Genomic DNA, 25545 nt, shown 5'->3' on the forward strand with positions numbered 1-25545 from the left:
CTTTTCCAGTAGCTGTACTGGCCGCGATTGCCAGGGCAAATTAATCAGTAATCATTAAACACGCTTGCTTTTAAACCATGTGTAATATTTACAAAGGTACACTCACCAGAGGTCCCCTGTGTGCCCACAGGGTCTTGGGTGAGTTCGGGGGTTACTGGTTCCAGGTCCAGGGTGATAAACATATCCTGGCTGTTGGGGAAACTGGTTTCTCCGCTTCCTTGCTGCTGTGAGCTATTTACATTATCTTCAGGCTCATCTTCCTCGTCCCCAGAACCCGCTTCCCTGTGTGTTTCTCCAGTGAGGGACTCATAGCACACGGTTGGGGTAGTGGTGGCTGCACCCCCTAGAATGGCATGCAGCTCTGCGTAGTAGCGGCATGTTTGCGGCTCAGCCCCGGACCTTCCGTTTGCCTCTCTGGCTTTGTGGTAGGCTTGCCTTAGCTCCTTAATTTTCACGCGGCACTGGGACCTGTTATGGCCTCTGTCCTTCATGGCCCTGGAGACCTTTTCTAATATTTTGCCATTTCGTTTACTGCTTCGGAGTTCGGCCAGCACTGATTCATCTCCCCATATGGCGATCAGATCCCGAACCTCCCGTTCTGTCCATGCTGGAGCTCTTTTGCAATCCTGGGACTCCATCACGGCTACCTGTGCTGATGAGCGACCTGTGCTCTCCACGCTCAGCAAACAGGAAATGAAATTCAAACGTTCGCGGGGCTTTTCCTGTCTACCTGGCCAGTGCATCTGAGTTGAGAGTGCTGTCCAGAGCGGTCACAATGAAGCACTGTGGGATAGCTCCCGGAGGCCAATAACGTCGAATTCCGTCCACACACACCCAATTCCGACCCCCTAAGGCCGATTTTATCACTAATCCCCTCGTCGGAGGTGGTGTTAAGAAACCGGTTTAAAGGGCCCTTTAAGTCGAAAGAAAGGCCTTCGTCGTGTGAACGTGTCCAGGCTTAATTTGATTTAACGCGGCTAAAGTCGACCTAAACTCATAGTGTAGACCAGGCCTAAGTCACTTGAAAATGGGGCTTTGGCTCCTAAGTGACTTTGCCACTTATGAAAGTTTAAGCTGAAGTCTAGTAGAGACTCAGTCAAACTTAATCTTGACAGGTACAGGCTTAGGGAAATATACTGCTCTCTCATCATCCAACTTGCTCTCCCTTATTGACAAGCTTAGACTCCACCTATCAGTCTTTCAGATCCCATCCTTGAAGGAGCTCCACTGACCTCTTCTTATCAGAGAGATTCCCCCTTCGTACCTTGAACAACTATACTCAGAAGGGTTAAGTCCAATGTGCTGTATCCCATAATGGTTAATTATTCTGTCTAAGATAATTCCCCCTGGAAGTTTCACTCGGCAAAAATTTTCTTGGCTTCCTGTCCTAGAAACTCTAATGTATTGTTTGCTTTGCATTGTTAGGGCCAGAGCCAAAGCCCATTGAAGTCAACAGGAGTCTGTCCATTGATAACAGTGAGCTGTAGATCAGGCCCTAAAACAGCAGGTGCCTAACTCTCATTGACCATCAAAAAGAGCAGCCTATATAAATGTAGGACCCCCAGAATCAGAATTGTTTTAATCTACCCCCCACCCAATTCCGCTCCAAAACTATCAATGAACAAGCCAAAATGCTGTCCTAGTTCCAACTGACAAATTCTCAGACTAGAACTGCCAAATTTGAATTACAACTTTCCACATGCAAAAAGGTGGCGTTTGACTCTCAATGACAATGTTATTGATTGTGGATCTGAAATGTTTATGGCATGAAACTCTTGGCTTATCAATGTTTTAAAAAAAATTGGAATTTGCTGCCAGCTTCAGGTTTTATTTTATTTTTATGACCCACTATATTTCCTGCCTTCTTCCCACCAGTACAGAGACTCAGCAGTGCTCAACAGCATCTAAGTTTTCCTACCGAGATTTTGCAAAATGTGGATGGCAAATTAACACACGCTGTGGGGCTGTCTACATTATAACTCTTAATCGGTGACAGACTTGGCTCTAAATATGGGTCTATCCACACCCAACATTGCTGATTCACTGTTAGTAACCATGGCAAATAACCATGGATCACAACCTCGGCTGGCAAATGGTTGTCATTCTGTAACCAGGTCATAACACTTAGACAGGAACTCCTGATCATGTTTATCTATGGAGTTTGCCAGCCCTCGTCCTTCCCACCTCAATTTGTAATTGGCCTTCCCAGAGTTTATTCTGTGAGTTGTCCTGCAGATGCTTTATCCTCTGCAGAGGCAGAATAGAATAGATTTCCCCCCCATATGTACTGATGCACATGCAGTTAGGTAGCATGAGTGTGGACACACAAACATAGCTGACAAATGGTTGTGGTTTGTAAGATAAGAAGTTGTTTGGATATAGCTCGACCACATTTGTTGTAACTACAACAGATGAAGAAGCCAACTCCAGATTCCAAGCACTGCAGTATTTATAGCAAAGACAAGGTTAGTGCAGAACATTTGGCAGAAGCAATATGAATAAAAAGCCAGAGGGGATGGCTTAATGGTCTGAACATAAAGTTTGGAACACCAAACTCCCTGAAATCAGAGCATCAAAGTCCAGCAAACTTGATTCAGCCCTTCATCACCCCAAGACATACACACTGTGTTCTACTCAGGTTACTGTGTGAGTCTTCAAATGAGACTCTGGAAACCCAGCATCCTTGTCTGTTAAGACATTAAAGATCCCATGGCCCTTTCAGAAGAGCAGGGGTTTGCCCTTACATGAAATTTGCCCTCTCCTGATTGCCTTGCAGCATGCTGACCACTGCCTTCAGTCCCAAGAAGTGGCTGCACTTCAGTGGTACTCTGTAGTTTGGGACCTGAAGAATGATATTAACTTTAAAATATTATTGTTGATTAAATGTAATGCCTTTAATATGAGATACTTTCAGACAGGCTGCATGGCAAGTCAGAGTTTGCACAGGAGTTCTCTCTGCTGGAGTAATTTAGAACTCTACACATTTATTGGAAAAGTGCTGAATTACTCAATTCCAACCTGTTTTACTGCTCCCAAGTTATCAAACCACTGTGGTCTTTCCTTACTGTATTGCTGTCCACAAACAGTCAATGTTATTATCTGTAGTCAATCTGCTCTAGTGGATCCTGTTTATTCCAGTGTTAATAGAGATGGAATATGCCACAAAGAGAAGGAAATATAGATTCAGTCCAGGAAAGATTTATGTATCTTTATTGATTCTAGCTCTGCCTATGATTTGAACAGAGTAGAAATGAAATAAGACATTTCCTCAAGCTACATTTCAGATGAATGTTACTTTTGTGCCACAATTGTTGACCCACTGAAATAGCAGATGATGTGCACGTTCTGTGCTTCAAGACAACCCAACCCTACTGGCCTCCCTCACCACCCGCCCTGCCCTGACACACACAAAGAATGGCTATGCTGTGTCACCTGTTTACAACCTGATCTCGCAAGCTTGTACCCAAGCAAACAGCCCTTCCATGCATAATCCCAATAACAACAATGGGACTGCTTGGGTGAGTAAGGACTACTCCTCTGAGAAAAGAATCAGGCCATCTGTTAGCCGGTTTGTTTATGAGGAGACCATAACTATATTAATCTACGTCTAATATAGTGGCCTCTTTATTTATCAAACAACTGTCTCTGATCAAATAACAAGAAAGCCTTAAAATATATTTTTATTTACTTCTGCCAACACTTGAATGCAAATTGAGAAACATTACCCCAAGGTACATTGCAGAGTATTAATTTAAGCTTTAGTCTGTCAACAGTAAGAGGAAAAAGGCGGTTAATTTCTGTAACAAAATGCTCCATTATCAATCTGCAAAATGCATGTGGCAGTTAGAGAGTTATATCCTTGTGAACTTTAACAAAGATCCGTTACAAAATGCCATGGGCAATTGGTAGATTGTTATAATGTTATGACAGAATGTAATTGGCTCTCACTAATAGTCTTGTGATCTATAGTATGGTTAACACAAGACAGGATATCACTCAGAATGATGCAGTCTAGCATTTCAGCAATAAACATGGCATGTCGGGTTCTATATTAATCTTTGATACTTGCGTATGATTAATAAAAGTAAATCACTCCATCTGATACAGTTCCTCAGAGGGATATAAAATATCTTATGAATTCTTCACTGAATAGCTAATAAATTAGTCCACGTGAATGACGTGAGCAGGCACTTACATAGCATTGGATATCGTCAAAGGGCAGTACAAAAATTCATTAATCCTCACCACAGCTGTATGAGGCAGGCAAGCATTATTTGTTCCATTTTACAGATCAGGAAACAGAGACACACAAGATGGGACGTCCAGAGTTGTAACCAGCTGGTCCCACTGAAGTCAGAAGTAAAACTCCCAGGGCCTGATTCTCATTTGAACTGAGGCTCCTTAATTCCAGTCTGGCAGTGTAAAGGGCCCAATCTTAAGGCTCCTTTAGTGGCCTGAGTGTAAATAAGAATTAGACCTCCACTGATTTCAGTGGGAGTAGAGTTTGGTCAATGCTGTGTGCTGTAGAAAATCCCACCCAGAGTGGTTAAGTGTATGGGCATCGTAGGCAGGGGGAGGCTGTACCTCCCCAAACAGTCTGGTGTGGCTCCGCCCACACTCCACCCCCAGGTCCCCTCCTGCAGTTCTCGGCGCTCTGCCCTGGCCAAGCCCAGGCTAGCTGGGGCTGCTGGCTTGCCTCTTGCAGGGACTCGGGGAAGCTGGCGCTAGGACCGCACTACCTGCCCAGCACTCGGACTGCGCCACCCAGCCGCCCTGCGCTCTGGGGCTGGCCACCCAGCACACTAGGGCTGGGGGTGGCCGCCTGACCATCCGGTGCTGGGGGTCACGGCAGAGGTGCTCTGGGCTCCTGCAAGGGAGGGGCATAAAAGGGGAGGGGAGAGGCATCGCCTTGGGCACAAGGGGAGGGGCTGGGGGCTAGATGCCCCCAATGGCCGGGTTTAGTGACTTACCCAAGGTCACATGACAGGCTAGGCGGAGCTAGCATTAGAATTCAGGAGTCCCTGCCTGACATTAACAAGCTCTCAACCACAGTACCTCCCCTAAGTGTTTAGAAGTTACTTGCTAGTATCAGGGCTCTGCCAACTGCATGGGAATTTATAAATTATTTCACAGGATTGTTTACATATAAACATCAAGATACATTAAGCCATGAGACAGTAAGGGCTTAGAAACTTCTGCTGACTGTTCATACTAACATGGTCAGTAATAAGTGCTGTATACACTAAGTTGCTGTAAACAGATAAATGGATACAACTGCAAGCCAATTGGGGCCAACATACAAAGTCAATTATATTACCCCAGTTATTTCACCAACTAGTGAGTAAAGAGACAGCAGTGAAGCAGGGGGAAAAGACAGGTGAGGTCTGGGAAGCCATGTGGGGAATAGTGAGAAGGTTGAAGGAGCCCCATGAAACTACAGATAGAGATATGTCCATCTTTCTGGCTTTCCTTGACTTGAGTGTTGGGGGAGGCTGGCTTCTATCTGTCTAGAATAATAGAATATCTGGGTTGGAAGGGACCTCAGGAGGTCATCTAGTCCAACATGCTGCTCAAAGCAGGACCAATCCCCAACTGGTCCTCTCAAGGATTAAACTCACAACCCTAGGTTTAAGCAGGTCAATGCTCAAGCCACTGAGCTATCCCTCCCCCCCAAAGAAGAACTTGGGGAATGAACCCAAGGCCTCATACATGCAACGCATGCACTCTACTACTGATCTACATCCCCAGACCAGTCTAGGTTGGCTTCTATCTGTCTAATCAGCATGGCAGATCTGAGCATGTTATAATCACCACGTACAGACATCATTTACTTTGATTAGCTTCCACCCTCATGGTGTTTGGGAGTGGCTTGTCTGTGAACACATTTATTAGCTGTCACACCAACTTGCAGAAGAGAACTGAGAGGCTATTGAAGAAAGCCATGCGAGTTTGTCTGAAACTCTATCTTTTAAATAAATAAATCCCCACCAGTGGTTACACTTTAACCATGTATGGAAGTTTTTCAAGACTGGAGTCATTAAATTCTACTGAGAATAAAAACTTGGCAAATAGGAAAGAAAAGCATTTTAAACTGCTCTCTAGAAAACCACTCCCCTCGTTCCCCTCGGTGTTATAGATGAACTGCCATGGGTATGTAGGAGGCGATTCTGGTTCTTTAGACAAGTCCATAAACTTAAATCATATCCAACATGTACAAAAGCAGTGAGAATACAAATTATCACACTAAAAAAATGTGGGAAACTTTTTGATCTTATTAAAAAGCCTTTTAAAGTGGTAGCCTTGTATGTTATCTACAGATGAACTTCCTGCAAAATGTTCCACCCCTGCCAAAACCCATGGTATTTTTGGATAGTTTCTTGTTTACAATCCCTCAGCCTCAGTGTGTGGGGGCCACTGATTGTTTCCCATTTATAGGAGTAGCTGATCACATGAAAAGCCCTAGTAGATTTTAAAATCACACTCCTCTCTTAAAGCACATGCCTTGCTAGGGAGAACATTTATGGCAGGTTTCCTCTTCCCTATGAAAAGCAGATATTTTAGAGTAAACAACACTTTGAGGAAAGATCAAGGATGTATTAAATACTGTGTGGGAACTTCAACAAGGACATGACATCACCTGCTGTCTCCAGTGCAAGCATGTGGGACTAAACAGGGTCAATTTCCTGTTCTTGATTATACTAGTAAAGTATTTAAACAAGCTGTCTTAGACAAAACAAAATGTCAATGGAATTATGTATTTTTTAATTCATCTATACACAGATTTACTAATGAAATAATTGTCCTGGAGCCCATGTAAAAACCGACCTTGCTGGTGAGGACTGGATTGAAAACCATTTAATATATCCCCAAATCCTGTTGGGAATGAGAAGCATTGCAAATGAACATGATTAAAGATGGTGTTTCCTTTCTAATGATAATTCTCTAAGGCTGGGGATTTTCAAAGTAATCTATGGGCAGCATGATCTACTGGATGGGGCACTGGGCTAGGATGCAGGAGACCTGGCTTCTATTCCTGGCTCTGCCACTCTGGGGGTGGAAGCTCCCTGTGCATGGGGGGGCAAAGGGGGAGTGAGGGGAGCGACTACGACAGGGTGGGGGAAGACAGCCAGCTCCTGGCTGGGAAGGGGCAGCCTGGTAGTTCCCACCGTCGTTCCTAGGGTGACCAGACATCCCGATTTTATCGGGACTGTCCCGATATTTGCTTATTTGTCCCACGTCCTGACCTACCTTCGGTCGGGACGCGAACTGTCCCGATATTTTGCCTCCGCTCACAGGCGGAGCAGAGCCCGGAGGGGGCTTGCACCCCCCCCCGCCCCTTCCTTCCTGCATTGGATCCCTCCCCAAATCCCCGCCCTGGCCCCATGCCCCCAGCCCCGCCCCCTCACTGCCCCATTGGATCCCTCCCCAAATGCCCGCCCTGGCCCCGCCTCTTCCCCAAGGACGCCGCATTCCTCCTCCTCCCCCTCCCTCCCAGGCTTGTGCTGATCAGCTGTATGGCGGCGCAAGCGCTGGAGGGAGGGGGGAGGTGGAGACAGAGCGGAGGCAAGCTAGTGGGGGGGGACGGGACGTGGAGCTCCAACGGCCTTTTTTTTTTTGCTCCGCCGCTGGCTTTTTTTTTTGCTCCGCCCCGCATCCCGATATTTCACCTGTGTGATCTGGTCACCCTAGTCGTTCCTATGGTAGTTCCTGGGCAGCTGGTGGCCTGTTCCCTGTGCTCCCCCATCCCCTCCTTGGCAGCTGGCATCCTGTGCACCAATGCCTCCCTTCCCCCATCCAGGTGCCAGTACCCTGTCCCATTCTCCACCCCACCTCAGCAGCTAGAGCATATGCTCCTCCTCCCCTATGGTGGGTGTCTCCATCAGGACCCAGGTGGCTTAAAGGCAGAACCAGGCTGGGTTGGGGACCCCTACCTGCTCCCTGGTGGCCAGCCCGATCTTGTGCACTGGGGTGGCCGCTCCAGCCCCTCTCTGGATCCCGTTCTTGTCTCTCACACACACACGTGTATGTGTGTGGGGGGGGGGAACATATCTGGGTCCTAATCGCACCACAGAAATCATTGGAGGGATGGAAACCTAGATCTGCCCCCACAATGTTTTCATTGCAGGGTGCTAGAACCCCTCACCCCCTGGTTCCACTGCCACTGATCTGCTGGTTGACCTGGGCAAGTCACTTCCCTGCTCTGTGACTCAGTTTCCCCATCTGTAGAATAGGGATAATGATACTGACCTCCTTTGTAAAGCGCATGGAGATTTGCTGATGAAACAGACTAGATAAGAGCTAGGGGTTGATCATTACTGAATTTCAATGGGAGTTGAGCACCTAACTCTTTGACGCCACTTTGAAAGTCTCAGACTAAATCTATTCTGATCTAACCATACAAGCACTTTTCAAGCATCTTTGAGACCCAAACCACAAACCCTGTAGCACCGGGAATGTCAGCTATCAGCACTGTGGCCATATACCACTCTTATTTACTCCAGTGTCAATCCAGAGTAACTCTGCTGACTTAAAATGGAATTACTACTGATTTTAGTTACACCAGTGTAAACCCAAACTATGGCCCTGATCCTGCACCTTTTATCTGTGTAGGTCCTTGCACCTGCTGGAAGCCCCATTGACTTCAACAGGGGGAGCCTGCACTACCCAATTGCAGAATCGAGGTCAATAATTCAGACACTAAGACTTACATGACTAAGGATTCCCAAGTCCGTCCTGCTTTCAAATATCAGCATTAGTTATTTTAGTTCTTGCATCTCTTCTCCTACCCTTCTGCAGCATTCAACTTGAGATAGCATTAGAGAGGAAGGAGAGAGAAACACACCAACAAGTTTCAGTTAAACTTCATGAGAAAACAACACCTTCCTGTGCAGCTTGTATATCTTGTCCAGAAGAAGATATCTAATTAAAGACAGGTAACGTTCTGCTCTTTATGGCATGGAGAATATCAGCTTTCTATACTCATTAAACAGCCAGTGACACATCCTGGATAACATCCCATTTTCAAACACTTATACATATAATATACCATATTTTCTATTTTACTGTGCCTCCTTTTCTTACCACGTAGGACACCATTGATTTGCCACTACTGCTTTATTTTTCTTCATCCTACATCAATCTTTTTTCTGCCACCACAGTTGATTGTCATGGAAATGATTATTACATCACACAGAAAAGATCAGGACACTGAATGAGACCTAGCATTCAAAGAATTTTTAAACAGACAACAAAGATGACCTCAGCATTGAGGTGAGCACAGGTTTGGATCCTAAGACAGCAGCCTGGGAGGGTTTTGATTTGTCACAGAACTAGGCTTCAGAGACCTATTTAAGCTTCATGACAGCCTACTAAGTCCTTCTAGAGTTATGACAGATTCCTAGGAGCCTGAATGCATAATTCTTGGAAGTCAGATCCCAACCAAGTCAGAGGCTGGCTGGGATTTCTTGTATAGTAGGACATCCCGGAATTCTGGGCTCTGGGGAGTCTTTAAAGAATCCAGATGGAACTGGATTTTAGTGGGATCTACAAATAAGTTTTTGGTAAGTTAAAACTTATTCATGTGCTAAATATTACTCCAGGCTGTTTAGTAGGGTACATATATCTGTACTTATTTCCATTGCTGTTTACCTTTAAAAAAAATCTACGCTCCCATTTTTATTAATGCTTGGTAACAGAGACAAGCAGGAAAACATACCATGTTTTCTAAATAGACTTTTCAGCAGGACTTCAAGTAGTCAGTCAATAGTTCGAACACACAAGAGGATATAAAAACCCTGAAGGAACTGATCTTTATTATTATTATTATTATTTATCTCACAGCAGCCCCTAGAGGCCCCAGTCAAGTCTGGGGCTCTATTATGCTAGGGCTGTATAAACACACAGTAAGAGACAGTTCTGGCCCTGAGCCATTTACAGTCTACCCAGACCCGGCAGACAGAGGAAGGGTTAGTACCCCTGTTTTACTGATGGGGAACCAAGGCACAGAGAGATTACATGACTTGCCTGACAGAAGTCTGTGGCAAAGCTGGGAAATAAACCCAGAGTTCCAGTCCAGTGCCTTAGCCACATGGCTATCCTTCCTCCTTGTCACAGGGTGGGCTGGCCCTTTAAGGGAGCTGGGCTCAGCCCCATGTGTGCCTAATTATCTGCCTCCCAGGTGATGGGTTTGGGCATGACATGTCAGCAGCCCCTGGTTGATGCCATCTATAAGAGGGAGCATGTGTAGTCAGTCATTGAGGAGGAGGGATCCTGCAAGGATCCCCTGCAGAAGAGCCAGGTGGGTGGGGGGCAGGACGTGCTGGGAAGTCTGGGTAGAAGGCCTAGAAAACAGCCAGAAATGGCTGAGGCAAGACCAAGAAAAGAGCCGTGGGAGGTTTCGCCACAGAGACCCAGGGCTGGAGTGCGACTGGCAGAGGTCCCCTGCCCAGAGAGAGCTGGGAACTGAAGTCCTGAGACTTGAACAAGAGGGAAGCCCTGAATAAGGGATCAAATGGACTTGCCACGCCTTGATACAGGGTAACAGCGGAGCCCTGGAGGAGGGCTAACAAGGACACACTGAGTGAGGGTGAAAAGACTTTTTGTTTTCTTGGACTTTCTGTTTACGCTAGGGAGGGAGGCCTGTGCCAAATCATATAGCAGTTCTAGAATCCACCCTTTTGAGAAGAAACTGAGGCACAGAGTACTAGGTATCAAATAATATTGTCACATTGCCTAATTCGTATCAATCTCTGTGGTTAGAAAAACAGTTCAGTGTCTCCTCAGGCACACGCACCAAATAAAGCCCTCAGAGGGGGACTCCTCCTCATTTAGAACCAGTTAGCTCATGAGATATTTTCAATGATAAATAACAGAAAATAAGCCTTTACTGATTTAAGAATGGAAATAAATTAAGTGTGTATATTAAAGAGACCTAATGGAAACATTCAGAGCGAAGATGGTCATGAAATACGTAGGGCGAGATCTTTAGCGGTAACCCAGATCACGTGAATGCAAAAAGCCGCTTTTAGCCACTTTTGCAGCTATTTGATCCTTGAGCCAGTGTAACTTAAGCCTTGTCTTCACTAAAAAAAAAAAGCGTGCTCTTAATTCATGGTAAAATCCCAGTGAAGATGAAGTAGTTTGTAGCTTCCACATGAGTTAGCACGTTACATTAAAGTCTATAGGGGGTACCTGGGGTTTAACCTGACCTGCTAACTTGCATGAAAATGACAAACTGCCTCCTGTTACTTTGAGTTAGCTAACCAAGTTAAGAAAACACTTATTTTTAACTAGTGAAGACAAAGACTTAGAGCAGCCTCAGGGCTGCTCTATGTAATACATGGGGCCTATGATCCCAAGGAGCTATTCCAGCAGCTGAGAATTCCTGGACTGCAAGGTCAGCATGGTCATGTCTCCTGTAGACTAGGAGCTGGGAAGGGTTGGCTTAGAGCTGGACATGTGAGCTCTATGCCATCCAAAGATGGGGGAAATCTTACTTCGGCAGGTCCTTTCTGTTGCCAGAGCAGCTCAAGACAGGCAGAACAGGGCTGAGGATCCAGCCCAGAGTTCTCATTTCAGAGTCAATGAAAGTATTAAACACAAACCATATACGTGATTTTAAACCTGAAGAGTCAGAAATCTGCTCAGTCACACTGGTGTAAATCACTGAATCTGGAATCACTGAATTCAGAGGAGTTACTCAGGATGTAACCAAGAGCAGAATCTAGCCTTAATACTCTTTAAATAACTTAACCCTGCTATGAGTGATGGACGTGAATCACCAAGTTGGGTCTAGCCATCAATGATTCAGGGTATAGCTGTGAAGTTCAGAACCAGATGTGAAGTTCAAGGAAGTTTGGATCCCTGATTTGGTTTCAGCTCCTATTTTCTATCAACTTGGGACAGTAACTTTAGCAAAACATTTGAAAAACAAATCACTTTTAAATGGCTACAAATTGAGCTCCTCTTGCTTCCCCGTGTTGTACAATATTCCTCAGAGGCAAATACTGTTATCTGGCTTGTCTATAGTAAGGTTTCCCTTCTATTGCTAATAATTAACTTGCATTTGCAGTTACATATAGAGGGGCTCTGTTGTACTTTTGATTTGTGGAGGTTCATTTACGGAAATTTAACAGAGCTGCCTTTTTGAGAATGGTACCAGCCAGGAATGTAGTTCTAACAAAGTATTTCAGCAGACCATTTAAAAAAACCCCAACCTTCTACAAGAATCCTCCAGCAAAATGTAACCGTAGATTTTTTTTTTTTTTTTGGGCTGCTTCCCAGTATTCTAGGGGGAATTCTGCTATTTGCTGAGTTTAGCAAATGCAATCTAATGCTGAAGGAAAACCAGCAAAAAGGAACACCACTTTCACCATTTTCTCGGTTCTGTTTAGCATCAGAAAGAACTTAAAGGAATGGGAAATTTTCTGGTTGATATAAAGTTGAATTAAAATCCAAAAAGCAGTGGCTCTCAGCACATATAAGACAGACTGATTAGACAAGTGATCAACACATACAGGATAAAAATCACTCAGCACAGTCAGAAACCATCTAAGAGAAGGTAGAGCTTAACCTTTAAAGTCTACTCCCTTTGGAAACAAGGTCAATAATGTTTAATATATCACATTTAGTGTTTACAATGTAAAGAAAATCAACATGTGGAACATGTTCCACTATATTTCCTGCACAATAACAACACTGCATTTATATAGACCCTTTCAGACCAGGATCTCAAAGCATTTTACAAAGATGGAACATGATTATAAATCATGCAGAAAAGATGTTTACAGTTAACAGGGAACATATAATGCAGTAGTTCAAACAGAATCTACCTCCAAAATCAACAGAGACTCAAAAATTATTTATGCTGGAAAACCTAAAAAAGGACTGCAAAGATTTTACATTTTCAGAAGTTTAAATACTCACTTTGTGAGGCTAAAGGCACATCAGACTGAAATCCAGGGAAATCAAAAAAAGCTTGTACCAAAGAACTTAACCGTCAAGAACATTATGAAGCCCTTTCTTTGAACTGTCCAGCTATAGGTATTTACTCATTTCACACAGGCAAAAAGCATGACACACTAGCAAAGCCTTTTATGTGAGGGTGCCAGAGGGGGAAGCCCTTCCCCGATGGTTTTAGTTCAGCCCACTCATTAAAATACAAAGTGAAAACAGCTGCTGTAGAAAGGAAGAGGATGTCCAGACTTTTTCTCCTTAAATTCCTTGGGTATAAAATGGTTTCACTGTGGAATTCCAGTAGGCAGAAAAATCCAGTGGTTTTAAGGCTTTGCTTTATAGTCTCAATCACCCTCTGTACTCGGTTGTAGAAACTGTATCTAAGTTATCTCAGAAATGAGTTAAGTGTAACATCCTGAACTGGATTGGAAACAATTTCCATTTTCAAAAAAACAAAGTATTAGGGAAAATATGAACCTAAAACATCTCCCCATCCCAAATGATTTTCTCCAAATGTGTTACAAGGGTGTGTGCTTTTTCAAACTACATCCATATGTAATATAACATTTGACCTGTCTATTGGGTCTGCCAGCCAGAGAGCGCCAAGCACACTACAAAAGTCAATTAATGCATACAAATACTTAAAATTGATAAGTGCTTTTCATCCATAGTCCTTATTGCACTTTAGCTTTCACTAAGGAAAAGCTGTTGGTATCAGTAAGCCCATTTAGTAAATGGGAGAAAAACTCCTAAGGTTACCAGCAAAAATGTCAAAAGATGTTCAGAGTGGCAAGGTGGGTGAAGTAGTATCTTTTATTGGACCAAATTCTATTAGTGAGAGAGACAAACTTTAGCACTACTCAGAACTCTTCTTCAGGACCTGATGCTCAAAAGGAGAGCCCTGCAAATCTGTGGCAATCCACTTTAAATCCATGGGATCCAAACCCGACATCCAAAATTAGCAACCACTTTTAGAAATTTAGCTTTAAGTGACTATGGGTATGTCTACACTGCAATCAAAAGTATGACTGCAGCACAGGTAGACATACCTGTGTTAGCACAGCTAACAATAGCAGTGAAGATGCAGCAGCTTGGAGCTTCAGCACAGTCTAGGAATGCAATATGTCTCCAGGGTTCCTGGCATGCTCGGACAGCCCACACTGATGCCTTTGATGCCACAGCTACACAACTATTATTAGCTGTGCTAGCGCAGGTATGTCTACCCAAGTTACAATCACACTTCCAGCTGCTGTGTAGACATACCCTCTGTCAGGGAAAGGGCCAGGCCAGACATGAAAATATAACCCAGTGGCCCAGTCCTGCATGGGTCACTATGCCCATGAGTAACTGCAAATGCATAAAGTTACTCATGTGTATGTGTGCTTGCAGGATCAGACCGGAGGAGTACTGCTCTAACTACTAGACCACATTCCCTCTCTGCCTGTTATTCTATATGTTAACACATTTTGGCAGTGAAATCTGTACTTGTAACATAATTACTTTAAATACATACATGCCTTTTTTATATTTTCAAATGGTATTTTACAGTCTAAGGTAGGTAGACAATGGCTCGTTAATGGCTGTTCACCTAGCAGCAATTAGCTAATAGGTGCGTAAAAAGATTTTTTTTTTAAATAAAAGACATTGAAAAAAATCCATGTAAAGAGACCAAGCATTCAATATATTACAAAATTCAAAGGCAAGGGTGCCCACTAGCTCTGTTGGTTCAACAGCTGGTATTAATTATTAGTTTGAAATAAGATGCATTTATGCAAAACGAGGCAATCTACTGGATTTATTCATCATGGTTGTGAGAAAATCAACCACCAATTCCCCCACTGATTCTGAACTGACTGGTTTCATAGCTGTACTTTTGTGTGTGCTTAATGTTTCCTGCAGGTCTGAAAAAGTATGCAAAATATTTCAGTGCAGGACCTTTGTATGGAAGTAATAGGAAATAAATGTCTCCCTTAAGGACTCTAGCTAGTATAGAACAGGGAGTCGGCTTTGATTCATAGATTCCTGGACCAGAAGGGGCAACTGTGATCATCTAATCTGACCTGCACAGCACAGGCCACAGAGCTGCATCCGCAATAATTCCTAGAGTAGAGCAGCAGTCAAAAAAGCTAACCGAATGTTGGGAATCATTAGGAAAGGGATAGATAATAAGACAGAAAATATCATATTGCCTCTATATAAATCCATGGTACACCCGCATCTTGAATACTGTGTGAAGATGCGGTCGCCCCATCTAACAAAAGATATATTGGAATTGGAAAAGGTTCAGAAAAGGGCAACAAAAATTATTAGGGGTATGGAACGGCTACCACATGAGGAGAGATTAATAAGATTGGGACTTTTCAGCTTGGAAAAGAGACGACTAAGGGAGGATATGATAGAGGTCTATAAAATCATGACTGGTGTGGAGAAAGTAAATAAGGAAGTGTTATTTACTACTTCTCATAACACAAGAACCAAATGAAATTAATGGGCAGTAGGTTGAAAACAAACAAAAGGAAGTATTTTTTCACACAACACATAGTTAATCTGTGGCACTCCTTGCCAGAGGATGTTGTGAAGGCCAAGACTGTAACAGGGTTCAAAAAAGAATTAGATAAGTTCATGGAGGATAGGTCCATCAATGGCTATTAGCCAAGATGGGCAGGGATGGTGTCCCTAGCTTCTGTTTACCAGAAGCTGGGAATGGGCGACAGGGGATGGATCACTGGATGATTACCTGTTCTGTTCATTCCCTCTGGGGCACCTGGCATTGGCCACTGTCGAAAGACAGGATACTGGGCTGGATGGACCTTTGGTCTGACCCAGTATGGCCGTTCTTATGTCAATCTGGATTTAAAAATTGTCAGTGATGGAGACTCCATCACAACCTTGGTAAATTGTTCCAACGGTTAATTACCCGTATTGTTAAATATGCGTACCTTATTTCCAGGCTGAATTTGATGACAGCAGGGATTTTGTGGGTGGGAAGAGGTGAGGTCCTTAAACATTTTTGAAAATGGATGCTGATTGATTAATTATTTTTCAGTTATTTCTATTGCCAAAGAAAAGGCCCATCCACACTAGAATGGAAGAATCCAAGTTAGAGATCTATACTGTTCTCGTTGTTAGTTTTTTTTTCACATTAAAAAAAAAGAAATTCTGATACAATATCCACCTGTTCATTTCTTTAAGCTGCAAAAGAGCCTGACAAAGAGCTGGAGTTCATAAGTCCTAAATGGACTGTGACCACCCTGCTATGTCTCCACGGCAGCTGGGAGATGTCATTCCCAGCTCAGGTAGACATACATGTGCTAGCTCTGCTCCACTACAAATAGCAGTGCAGCCATGGGTGTGGCTCAGGCTAGCCACCCAAGTATAGTCCTGCGCAGCCCCCTACGTATCTACTCAGGTGACTAGACCTCATGCCCTACAAGCAACAGTTGTGATCCCTAAAAGCAGGTGAGTGGCAGCCCCATTGGTTTAAAACAGGTGGTGTTGCTGGCTGGACATTTTCTGCAAAGGGCTTTACGCTTAGGTCTCAAATATCCCTTTGGGAAACTCTGGGCACTTCAGAGCCGTCCGTATTAGCAATGCTCCACTTCCTAGCCTGGAACCACAGAATCCCATTCCCCTCCTGAATCCTGGGAGCAGGGAGACCGTATGACCCTGAGGTTCTTTCTCCACTGTCTTTCCATCCATCCATCCTCTGCCTCCTTTGTCCTTCCCCCATCCCAAATACCCACATTGAGAAAAAATGCAGAATGAACAGCATCTTCGAACACTGCTTGACACATTCTCTTTTTCCTGGGCTTTCTCTGCCTTCTCGTCTTCTAACTCAGGGTCGTGACTCTTTTTTTAATGCCAGAATACACTGTAAATCTCGAAGCGGAATCGCTAGGTGCTCAGGGGAAACGCCATAATTTTTCTCCTCAGCTGCAGCCAATCTTTTAAAATTAAAGCTCTTATGGTTTGCAAGTCAGAAGGCATTAAAGAAATGACTGATAGGGAAGTTTCTAGGAAGTCACATACATCAAGTGTGGTGGTAATGTAGATATCCAAACAACTGCCAACGGGCACTCAGATATTCTATTTATTACACCAGCGAGAGTTCAACAAACTCATGTGACTCACTGCAAGAGGCTTTCTATTGTAAGCAGCGATTCCACCTTGTGCAGCAACCTTGTCGAGATCTCCTAAGCTAAAGCAAAAAGGGAACAGGTCAGTAACTGAGGACTCCTAGCTGATGGAGGAATCACCAGATTCAGTTAGTGACAACTTCCTTTGAAGCAGGCCTGAACCAGTGCTCCTGCAGAGAGCCTCTGAACACTGTGTGGGGTATATTTTGGATGTAAAATACAGCCCTCCCCCCAGTCATCACCATGGCAGCTGAAGGTCTGGTCACACAGACTTTAGCATAGATTGAGGACACTCTTAAACCAAGTTTATTTCAGCAGCTGATGCCAGTGCAGCGCCTCACAAATAGGTTCATTTCATGCTCTGAGGTGCTCCTGGGACCGATCAAGAGCAATAGTTATATGCAGGCAAGTCGTTGGGACTCTGCTGTGCCACCTGCACCACTCAGTTTGCCCACCCTCTGAGGCATGCTTGTGCTTCCTGAGAGTAGTCAGTCCAGTCTGGCCAAAGCTGAGGTTACAGTATAGCCACACTCCATCTCCCAGTAGATAAGGCAGCATGGCATTGAGAGCCTGGTCCAAAGCCTACCGAACACCAGGAAAAGGCCCCCAGTGACGTCCGTGGGCACTGGGTTGGGCCCTAAGAGGAGTTTGTACTATTGCAGTTTGTTGAGCGCTGTTTGCCATTGAGGCTAACCCATTCCCCTCACCATTAAATAAATCTGCATTTGTGTTTACATGGCCTGTACACTGGCTCCCTAAAGGTGTGGAGGGTAGTATTATTATAAACTCCATGATCTGCACTCTCATGCACTAGATGACTGTAGGCTAGTAAAGTCTGAGGAATTGTAAGATGCCACAGTCCTGACTGAAGAACAGAGAGAAAAGAATCCAAGACCCAATTCAGCACAAAGAGATCCCAAGGATTAGTCATTTAACAAAATGCAGTCAGAAACTTGTGCTGGGACACTGCTGTGTGCCCTAGCAGTATATGGTTGGGGTTACCTTTTTGAGTGTAAAGTCCTCAGGTTCCTGTGCACTGGTAGAATGCTATGGACATCTATGGTGCCATACAAATGACTAGAGCTGCTTGAAGTTTTTGACCAAACAAAACTTTCCTAACAAAAAGGGGGGTGGGGGATTGAAAACACATTTTTATGTGGGAAAACAGCATTTGGTGATTATTTATTTTTATTTATTTTTCAAAAGGTAATTTTGGAATGAAGCCAAATCAGTTTTTATTTTGTTTCACTTCAAATTAATTGTTTTTGAAAACCAATAAGCTTCAGTTTTGGGATTTTGGTTGGTTTCTTCCTTCATAGGTCTAGAAGACTGTAATGCCTCTACATTTTCTGGTACCACCACTTAACTAATATTCACAAGCACAAATACTAGTCCCAAAGAGGCAAACCAATCACAACCCTGCTTTTTAAGCTCAGCATCTCCAATCTAGTCCTGTGTTTACCTTTTCACCATGAAATATACCAGTATTCCTTTGGATGTTCATCCAACAGAATCCTACAGCAGTGTTACATTTTCACAGCACCCTTCTAAACCAAAGGAGCCCTTCTGCAATAGAGACAAAAACAAACCCCAACTCTTACAAATAAATTCAACAAGATCTATAAGATCCCTACAGAGCAGACAAGACCTCAAATTTTCAGGTTTATATCAAGAGACCCATAAATTGCATGGAACTTTATGGGCCAGATCCCCAGCTGGTATAGATCAATCACTGAAGTAAATGGAGCTTTGTGGATTGACACCACCCTAAATCTACCTCAGAAGGCTGAAGATCTGACACAGCTCTACCAAGAATGAAACCTGTGGTTGTATAGACTCTAGATGTTCTAAATCCAATGCTCAGGCCATTACACCATCCCTTCCAGTGAACTCCCACTGAAAGAACACTGTGTTGAGAGAACTTTCTCCTACCAATCAAGTGAAACTTTCTGCTACTAATGATGCCTTTATTCTCATCCTCAAAGTGCACCCCACCTAGTTTGAAAAAAAAAATCCCAATCAAACCAATAACAACGTAGCACATCAATACATTCAGTACATTTTCCATCTGTGGATGATTTCTTTCAATTCCCATGGAAGCCATCCCAGCACTGCAGCTCCTCACAGAATTATTATGGAAATAATAGAGTGAGTTTCACTATAATAGTTTGATCACAGTAATGCCTTTTTTGCACCTCACACTTTGAAGTGCAAAAAAGGCATTATAGAAAGAGAGAGTTCAATCTAGATGGCAATTATGGTCTGAAGCGTAGAAAGGCTCCCCACAAGATCAAAGGGCAGCAAAGACAATTGGATATAGTGCATGGTTTTATTAGGGCTGTCAAGCGATTAAAAAAATTAATCGCATGATTAATCGCACTGTTAATAATATAATACCATTTATTTAAATATTTTGATGTTTTCTACATTTTCAAATATATTGATTTAAATTACAGCAAAGAATACAAAGTGTACAGTGCTCACTTTATATTTATTTTTGATTACAAATATTTGTACTGTAAAAAAACAAATGAAATAGTATTTTTCAATTCACCTTATACAAGTACTGTAGTATAATCTCTTTATCATCAAAGTTGAACTTACAAATGTAGAATTATGTAAAAAAAACCTGCATACAAAAATAAAACGTAAAATTTTAGCACCTGCAAGTCCACTCAGTCCTACTTCTTGTTCAGCCAATCGCTCAGACAAACAAGTTTGTTTACATTTTCAGGAGATAATGCAGCCCACTTCTTGTTTACAATGTCACCTGAAAGTGAGAACAGGCGTTCACATGGCATTGTTGTAGCCGGCGTCGCAAGATATTTATGTGCCAGATATGCTAAAGATTCTTAAGTCCCTTCATGCTTCAACCACCATTCCAGGGGACATGTGTCCATGCTGATGACGAGTTCTGCTCGATAACAATCCAAAGCAGTGCGGACCGACACATGTTGATTTTCATTATCTGAGTCAGATGGCACCAGCAGAAGGTTGATTTTCTTTTTGGTGGTTTGGGTTCTGTAGTTTCCACATCGGAGTGTTGCTCTTTTAAGACTTCTGAAAACATGCTCTACACTTCGCCTGTCAGATTTTGGAAGGCACTTCAGATTCTTAAACCTTGGGTCGAGTGCTATAGCTATCTTTAGAAATCTCACATTGGTACCTTCTTTGCGTTTTGTCAAATCTGCAGAGAAAGTGTTCTTAAAATGATCAACATATGCTGGGTCATCATCCAAGACTGTTATAACATGAAATATATGTCAGAATGTGGATAAAACAGAGCAGGGGACATACAATTCTCCCCCAAGGAGTTCAGTCACATATTTAATTAACACATTTTTTTTTAAATGAGCGTCATCAGCATGGAAGCATGTCCTCTGGAATGATGGCTGAAGCATGAAGGGGCATACGAATGTTTAGCATATCTGACACGTAAATATCTTGCAAATGCCTGTTCTCACTTTCTGGTGACATTGTAAATAAGAAGCGGGCAGCATGATCCTCTGTAAATGTAAACAAACTTGTTTGTCTTAGCGAACAAGAAGTAGGACTGAGTAGACTTGTAGGCTCTGAAGTTTTACATTGTTTTGTTTTTGAGTGCAGTTATGTAACAAAAAAAATCTATATTTGTAAGTTGCACTTTCACGGCAAAGAGAATGCATTACAGTACTTGTATGAGGTGAATTGAAAAATACTATTTCTTTTGTTTATCATTTTTATAGTGCAAATATTTATAATAAAAAATAATATACACTTTGATTTCAATTACAACACAGAATACAATATATATGAAAATGTAGAAAAACATCCAAAATATTTAATAAATTTCAATTGGCATTCTATTGTTTAATAGTGCCATTAAAATGGCAATTAATCGCGATTAATTTTGTTTAGTTAATCGCGTGAGTTAACTGCGATTAATCGACAGCCCTAGATTTTATCCCAACTCCTTCTCTTTAATACATACTTATGGCATCTAAAGACTGATCTGCAGGCAAGACCTATGAATAATCCAATCTCTAGGCACAATGTGAGAGTTAAGAGTCAGATCCAAAGCTCATGGAGGTCAATGAAGAGTCCTGTCACTGATTTCAGTGGGTTTTGGATCAGGTTGCAAAAGACAAAGGGCAAGGAAGTTATGAAGCCAGATATTTGGCAGTCTCCTTTTAGCAGTCTAAGAGCCCATCTACACAGCACACTTAACAGGGCCTGCATTGATGCACAAAGCAGTGCATCGTGGGTAGCTATCCCAAAGTGCAACTTGCCACAGTGTGTTTTGGGAAGTTTGTGCAATGCCTCATGGAACCAAAACATTGTTGCAGGGGAGAATGAGAACATTGCGTAGGCATCCCATGATGCACTGTGCTCAACGGCAAACAACCCAGTGGTTTTCACACCTTAAAACCGCTGCATGTACGCCAAAACCCCAGAAGCATGGAGCTTGCTTAGTTATGCACTCTTGCTCTGAGCATCTCACACACCTCACGCCTTCTTCTGCAGTATTTCCAGAGCGAAGTAGGGTCTGCCACGCAGAACATAGCGATGTCCTGCAAGCAGCCCTGCTGCAAGCCATTGAAAAAAACAATTCACAGTTGCTGCTGGCAGTCACAGAGCAGCTACACTCTGTTGAGAGCCGTTTCTGGTCCCGTGAAACAAGCACTGACTGGTGGGACCACATCGTTTTGCAGGTATGGGATGACGAGCAGTGGCTGCAGAACTTTCGAATGCAGAAGGCCATCTTCCAAGAACTTCGTGCAGAGCTTTCCCCTGCCCTGCAGTTCAGCAACACAAAAATGAGAGCTGCTCTGACAGTGGAGAAGTGAGTGGCGATCGCTATTTGGAAGCTTGCAACGCCAGACAGTTACTGGTCAGTGGGGAATCAACTGTGGGAACTGCTGTGCTCCAAGTGTGCAGGGCCATTAATCGACTTCTGCTACGAAGGGTAGTGGGTCTGGGAAATGTGCAGGACATAGTGGATGGTTTTGCCATGATGGGGTTTCCTAATTGCGGTGGGGCGATAGATGGAATGCATATCCCCATCTTGGCACTAGACCACCTTGCCAAAGAGTACATAAACCAAAAAGGGTACTTTTCAATGGTGTTGCAAGTGCTGGTGGATCACAGGGGGCATTTCACCGACATCAACGTAGGATGGTCAGGAAAGGTTCATGACACACGCACCTTTAGGAACTCAGGTCTGTTCAAAAAGCTGCAATCCGGGACTTTCTTTCCAGACCATAAAATTAACATTGATGACGTTGAGATGCCTATAGTTATCCTGGGAGACCCAGCCTACCCCTTGCTCATGAAGCCATACACCGGCCATCTGGACAGCAGTAAGGAACAGTTCAACTATAGGCTCAGCAAATGCAGAATGGTGGCAGAATGTGCCGTTGGTCGTTTGAAAGGGCGCTGGAGATGTTTACTAACAAGGTTGGACCTTAGTGAAGAGAACATCCCCATGGTTATAGCTGCCTGCTGTGTGCTCCATAATATCTGTGAAAAAAAGGGGGGAAATTTTCCGCAGGGGTGGGCAGTTGAGACAGATTGCATGGCAGCCATTTTTGTGCAGCCAGACACCAGGGCAATAAGAAGAGCACAGCAAGGGGCACTGCATATCCACAAGGCTTTGAAAAGCTGTTTCAATAATGAGTCACAGTAATGTGAGCGGCTTGTCTGCATTGTGCTTTATAGAATATCAGGGTTGGAAGGGATTTCAGGAGGTCATCTAGTTCAACAGCCTGCTCAAAGCAGGACCCATCCCCAGACAGATTTTTGCCCCAGATCCCTATAACGGCTCCCTCAAGGACTGAACTCATAACCCTGGATTTAGCAGGCCAATGCTCAAACCACTGAACTATCCCTCCCCCTTTCCCAAACCTTCACCTGCCTTGTATCACTGTCCCTGTAAAGCCAATCCCCCACCCAAGCCCACTGCTTCTACTCAATAAAGAACATTTATTTCTCGATTCCATTTACTTTATTTAACAAATGTAAGTAAAGAGGGAGAACAGAAAAAATGGTAAACTTGGGGAAAAGGGGTTGTCAAGTTGGAACGGGAGAAACATTTCCAGCTTTATAATATAATACCGCATTCCAGACCATCAAAGGTCTGTGAATTGGCGCCTTCTGTTCCTTGTATCCTCCCCCCGAGTTAAGTGAAAGGGATTATGGATTTTTCGCCTAAGCCTCAGGGAATGCTTGGGGGAGGATGATTCTGCACCAGGCAATGCTGGCTGGCTGTCCACCAGGGTCTTCAGAGGGACTCTACCCTCCTGCTTCTGTTCCTGCAGTTCAACCAGACGGCTCAACATGTCTGTTTGGTCCCTCATAATCCGAAGCATCTCATCCTGCGCCGCATGCTCTTGCTTATTGGAAGCTTTTTTGCTCTCCATGTCCATGTCTAACTTCTCGGACAGTGAAATCCTCCACGCTCTCAGCTCTGTGTCAACTGTCCCAGAGGCGTTCAGTATTTCGGTGAACAAGTCCTCTCACGTTCTCTTTCTCCTCCTTCTAATCAGTGAAAGTCTGCTTTCAGGTGTTGATGACACGTCAAAGGACACATTTCCAGCTGTCAGTCATGGGAAAAAATAAAGGAGCCACTGTACATGAATAAAATGTTTCCATAGCAAGGCCATTTTCATTAAAAAAGCCACCCTTATTACACTAGGTGCAAGCCATAACATAATCAGAATCTGTAACCATTCACTGTTCTGTTTTGCTGCTCCAGCCATGGTGAGTAAGCCCCTCCAGGTCATGAGTGACTGCACTTTTAATGAAGTTTATGGCAGGCTCATGTTGGTAGCGGAGGTAGCTAGTCGAACAATGGCCCTTCCCTATAGCACCATGGGAAGCTGTTTACGAACAGGGTGGAGGGAGGGAAACGTTTTCACTCCCAAATTGCAGAATCTCTCACGTGGGGCCCCAGTCCCCTATCAGCTGCTTTAAACTACTTGCTGACCCACACCAAACACAGTAAAGGCACATCAGCTGTGTGGTTTGGCGATCTGAAATGTGGGGGCGTGGGGTGGGTCTACATGCCCTTTTTTTTCTTGTAAGAGCACTTTTAATGAGAATTACCCCCGTTTCCCCTAGGCGACCCTATGTGATATCAGTCTTCTGATGGTAACAGAGGCAGAAAGGAAGGAGATGCTGCAAGCGTCTGGGCATAGACTCGGTCCTTATGCTGCTATGCTGTGTACTGCAATGATGCCAGTAGAATTAATTCAGGAGTTGTGTGGAAGAAATAAGACTGCCTTGCCCAGAAACCTTCTGCAAAGGATTGTAGAGTACCTCCATGAAAGTTTCCTAGAGATACCCATGGAGGATTCCCAGGCTATCCCAATCCACATAAACAGTCTTTTTCAGGGGCCACCCTCTGCATAGCTGGAGCAGCCTCTTGTAAGCAGAGAACCACAGCACCTCACTTTTTCTTCACAGTAAACATGCAATACCACTGAAGGTGTGTGCCTGCTAAAGTTTAACTGGACTTTGATTATAACTGTATACTCATGAGCGGTGCTTCTCCAGCATCACAGTCAGCCACCGTGATGTCCTGCGATCCACAGGGCTCCAGGGTTAAAAATATTTCCTGGGTCTCGAGGAGAATGGATCCACCGTTCGCCTGTCTCCCATTCTCCTCCTCCTCCTCCACCATATCATCCTCCTTGCTGTCCCTAGACTCACACCTGTGAGGTGTCCACATTGCTTGTGGGGGTGCTGGTAGGGCCACCGCTGAGAATCGCATGCAGCTCATTGTAGAACCGGCATGTGTGGGGTTCAGCCTCCCTTGCCTTCTGGTACTCTTGGCGAAGTTCTTTTATTTTCACACGGCACCACTGTGTGTCCCTCATGTAGCCCTTCTCCCCCATTCCACAAGCGATCTTTGAACAGATGTCAGCGCTTCTTCTGCACAGACTCTTCTCCCCACACAGCGATGAGATCCACCAGCTCCTGTGCAGACCAGGCTGGAGCGCGTTTGGGGCGTGTAGTCTCCATGATCAGCTGTTCTCAAGCTGGCATGCTCCCAATGCTGATCAAACAGCAAATGGGAAATCAAAACTTCCCAGGGCTTAGCAGGGGAGGGGCTGTTTCCTGTGTACCTGGCTGCAGTGCAGCAGAGTTGAGAATGATCTCGAGAGAGGACACAAATTAGCATTGTGGGACACCACCCGGAGGCCAATTAAGTCGAATTACACAACGCTGTGTCTGCACTACCTCGCAGTCGACCCATGAAAATCGAATTAAGTGCTATGCCTCTCACAGAGGTGGATTACAGAAGTCGACTTTAGAGGCGACTTAGGCTAGGTCTACACTACCTGCCTGAATCGGCGGGTAGAAATCGACCTCTCGGGGATTGAATTATCGCGTCCCGTTGGGACGCGACAATCGATCCCCGAATCGACGCTCTTACTCCACCAGCGGAGGTGGGAGTAAGCGCCGTCGACGGGAA

The 25545-nt window shown here is 44.1% G+C and overlaps 1 protein-coding gene across 5 annotated transcripts in view; it reads right to left on the reverse strand.

Moving 5' to 3' along the window:
• LOC113407755 (sorbin and SH3 domain-containing protein 1-like) overlaps positions 1-25545 on the reverse strand; it is a 186283-nt gene that overhangs the window by 93484 nt on the left and 67254 nt on the right. For 3 of the 5 annotated variants that reach the window (XM_026657792.2, XM_026657794.2, XM_026657788.2), the window contains exon 1: positions 12925-13072. The exons of 1 other annotated variant lie outside the window; for it this stretch is intronic. The gene's annotated coding sequence lies outside the window, so the exon portion shown is untranslated. Of the gene's footprint in view, positions 1-5831; positions 5848-12924; positions 13073-25545 lie in introns of those variants that run through there. One more of the 5 variants, XM_026657791.2, reaches the window with a different exon arrangement.

This window comes from Terrapene carolina, unplaced genomic scaffold (genome assembly GCF_002925995.2).
Source record: "Terrapene carolina triunguis isolate 2854851 unplaced genomic scaffold, T_m_triunguis-2.0 Scaffold310, whole genome shotgun sequence".
Lineage (NCBI taxonomy): Eukaryota > Metazoa > Chordata > Testudines > Emydidae > Terrapene > Terrapene triunguis.